Source organism: Panicum hallii, chromosome 7, assembly GCF_002211085.1.
Source record: "Panicum hallii strain FIL2 chromosome 7, PHallii_v3.1, whole genome shotgun sequence".
Taxonomy (NCBI): domain Eukaryota; kingdom Viridiplantae; phylum Streptophyta; class Magnoliopsida; order Poales; family Poaceae; genus Panicum; species Panicum hallii.
The window spans coordinates 19205706-19209826 of record NC_038048.1 but is presented as its reverse complement, the minus strand read 5'-3'; the positions used below and the strand labels follow the sequence as shown (position 1 = coordinate 19209826).

The 4121-nt window shown below is 45.4% G+C and overlaps 1 pseudogene; it reads right to left on the bottom strand.

The window, feature by feature from the left end:
- Positions 1-217: 217 nt before the first annotated feature.
- On the bottom strand, positions 218-3844 carry LOC112900515 (annotated as a pseudogene).
- Positions 3845-4121: the final 277 nt, after the last annotated feature.

Below are 4121 nucleotides of genomic sequence, written 5' to 3'. Positions count from 1 at the left end.
ATGAAATGGGTCACAACATCACAAAATTAAATGGATCACTTCACCACAAAATTCAATGGGGTTACAACATCACAAAATTGAATGGTTCACATCAATACAAATAAAATGGTTTCACAACATCATAAACGTAAATGGTTCACATCACAACAAATTTAAAGGGTTCAAATAAACATTCTAGCAATTCATAAATGCATCAAAATGGTTCAAACATGCTTCTTCAAGCTCTCCAGTCTCGGACGCAGTTCTTTAACTAGGCCATCCTTCCTGCATCTATGGTCAATTTCCTAAATATTGTTGGGTTGTATTTCAGTCCAAACAACATAGTAGCAACATAGAACTCCTCTGTCTCCTCGGTTGTTCCACATCCCTTCACTAACTCCATGCATCTTTCTATTTCCTACTCCACTTGTTGCTCCTCCAACCTCTTCTCTTTTTTCTTAAGGTTGGACATGTGGTCTTGTATCTGCTTGGCCACAACAACATCTGAGCTGTTCCCAGCTTGTATGGTGCCTATCAACCCCTTCATGCACTTGACCATTGGACTCTTGTGTTTCTTGGGTGGACTTGAGGCTATATCTGTTGTGCTGCTCCCCCTCTTTTTGCTGCTGGTACTCATTGGGCTCTTAAAGGTGACATCGTCATCATCATCTTCATCTAAATTTATATCTGCTGGATCTGCACTTTCTCCAGGGATACATGAAGACCTTCCATCAATAGTAGTACCATGGAACATCTCAGCAAGTTGATCAAGATAAGTAGGCATGGCCCGTCTGAACTTCTTGCCCTTCGAGTACTTTTTCTGAAATGCTCAAATGTAGACACACATTAGACAATCAAAAAATGAGACACAAATTGGAATCTACATGAACAGAAGAATGTACTGGATGAATTAGTACCTATGTGTATTTGTCCCACCAATCATCATCTGCTATTATACATCCATTTTCTCTTTGGCCTAATCCTGATTCACCATTGGACCAATTGTTCCACTGGTACATAGTGGTCTTGCATTGGGAAAATCTATTCTTGAATTTCTTGGCTTCATGCCAGAGTTGAGTCCGGTCAAAATATTTTTGGGCTATCACCTTGTAAGCACAATTTTTCATCTGCACATTAGGCAATTCCCTTCCCTAATTTGTTCAAGAGCAAGATCACAGAATATGTGTGTGTTTTCTTCGGTCTAATTGGCCTTGTCAAAATGGTTCGAGTAAAGAAAAACAATTAGCTAAAACTAAATAATTCATCAAGTTCCTAATCAAGGAAATCAGAAAGACAGATAAATTGGGCACTGAAATTACAGTACTACCATATGCGTCCAATTGAACAGATAAGAAGCAAAGGATGAACTAGATCGGTAAGAATAGATAAGATCTTACTGAATGGTTGTCCTCTTCCACCAAATGATTCTAGTCATCGTATTCCTCTGTAGGAACGGAGCTGTTCGCGGCAGATGTGGATTCATGGCCACAGAGAGCTGCCAGCCTTGCATGCCCGCCACCACCCACACTCGGACGAGTGAAGTAGGGAGTGGATCCCTGTGGCAAGCGGCCGGATCCCGCTCCAACGTTGAGCGTCCTAGGGAGGCGACATCCATTGCACTCAAATGAGGAGGCTAGAACGCTCCACAGACGGATCTGCCGCCACCGCCGCTCAGACGAGGAGGCTGGAACGCTCCACGGGTGGATCTGCCGCCGCCACCACCCGGCGCAACAAGAGGTAGATGTGGTTCGCCGCAACCTCCATCCGACTACAGCAATGGAGTTAGTTGTCGCCTTGGGAGTTCAAATCTAGGTTCTCCAAGTGAGCCCTAGGATACCATGGTGGAATAGACTCCAAACTCCTCGTGTCGGTGGCGGCGCCTAAAGGCTGGAAGTGGGGAGCCGGCAAGGAAGAACTCCCTTGAGAAAAAAAGTCATGGTACCTGCCCCGTTGCCCTTCCATGGTGGATCTGGCGTGGAGTCAGGGGCATCGGTGGCGGCGTGGGGAGGAGCGTGGGTGGTGGCGCTGGTGTAGAGAGTAGTGGAGGTGGCGGTGGCGGTGGCGGAGGCCAAGGGCAGAGCGAGAGAAAGCGAGAGAGACCGAGCAGGCGAGAGAATGGAGGCGAGGGGAGGGTTCAAGAATGATGGGGAGGGGTAAATGAGGGACGAGGGGGGGGGGGCGGAAAAGTGGGCTTTTAGGGTCTTTTTGGTATGGCTCCAACTCTGCCTGGAGCGGCTTTGGGTGGAGTTAGAACTGGCTGGATGGGGTGTTTGGCATGGAGGGTGCCTCCAGCTCCAAAAAAGAGGGCTGTGAGGGTGGATTGTCCTTTTTGCCCCTAGTTTGATTGACTGTACCAATAATGAGAGAAATTCTCAATAACTACAACTACTTTTGCCATACATACAAATAAAATGTTCATAAAAATAAAATACAAATATATTGGAAATCCACTATCTCCAACCAAATATTCCATAAATTATGTTACAAATATATGATAGATCCAATGTCTACACCCAAATATTCCTTTATAACATGTTCATAATAATAAAAATTATTAAACTAATTCCATGCAACTGCAATAGATGTAGCCATACTATCACGGAATGTGTCCATAGTCACGAAGCTTGATTCCAAAGTTGATCCATCGGAGGCATGCTAAGATAGTAGGCACAAAGTTAGGATCTCGATCAAAATTAGCAAAATCCTCATCATCACTTGCATGCTCATGTATGAAACTATGGAGAACAATGATAGCAGTGACAATCTTCTTCTGTGTCCGCATCCAGAACATAATACTTGCCTACATATAGGTACAACATCATAAGAATTTGATATAAGAATACGAGCATCCATATGATTTTAGAAAGAATATACCTTGAGGAGGAGGTGGGAAGACTTCCGCATTAGCTTCCAATGCATGGTACAAGACACGCGTGTCATGCAAAGCACCCGGTTGACCCGCAGCCACATAAGTGAATCACATATCAAAATCACAAACTGCAAGCACATTTTGAGTTGCAACTCCCATCAGTATTTTCAGCATTGAATGCATCATCTTGTGTCCCCAAAATTGGGTTGCTCCTATTGTGTGTCACCATCAACTGGAGGTGTTGCGGCATTAGCACAATGAGGAAACCAATGGTCAATACCAATATTAGTTATGCCTGCGAAACACCTTGCCAATTCATCTTCGTTTTGAAGGGGTTGCTTCCTGAACTTCCCACATCCAGGAATATCCTGAAATTGCCAAATACGACCACATATTAGTACAAGGAAGGAAAAAACAAGTGAAAACAAAAGTGAAAACAAATACACTTACAGCTCTAGCTCTCTTCCACCATTCATCATCACAAGAAAATATCCTCTTTACAGGGTCCCAACCAGTTCCTGTTTCCTTGTTCATAAGCTTCTTCCATGCCTTGAAATCTTCTTTTAACTTGTCCCACTTGTTTTTCAGTTGACCCTTGCTGATCTCAAGACTTGTCCTATGTTTGAACCCTTTCTCAACCTAACCAAGTGCATTCAGGTATGTGCTTGGTCGATTTCCTTTCTCAACTTGTTCGGCAAACAATTTACACACAATCCGGGTGTTCTTAGTGTTCCAATCAATTTCGGGCATATATACCACCTCACAAATAAAATTTGAGAAGGTATTACAGTAATATGCTATTAATAGGTTTGATTTCGATTCTCAAACAACATGTACTAGAAAACTGAGATATTAACAGGTTTGATTTCCATGATGCTCAACTGAGACTAGGGTGAGCAAAGAAGCGTGTACCTTGTCTGTTCCTAGAGGGGGCGGCGGTGTCCAGTAGGGGGGAGGGGCGGCGTCCTTCCTGCAGGAAAAGGGAGCCGACGTCATGAGTGCATGGAGGCGCCAGGGCCGGGGGAAATGTAACCAGAGGGAGGTTGGATGGACATGGTCGACTGGCCGGGGAGGCACCGCCGGATGGAGTGCTCCAGGCCTTCTAAGGTTAGGGCGTTGGGGGAAATCGTACCAGGGAGTGCCGCCAGAGGGGAAGGCGAGGGGGAGGAGGCCCCCTCCCTATGGTGGGGTGGCGCGACTAGGGATGCACCGGCATCAGGGGAGGAAGGTGTCATGAGGGAGGCGTAGGCCAAGAGCCGTCGGAGGGTGTCAA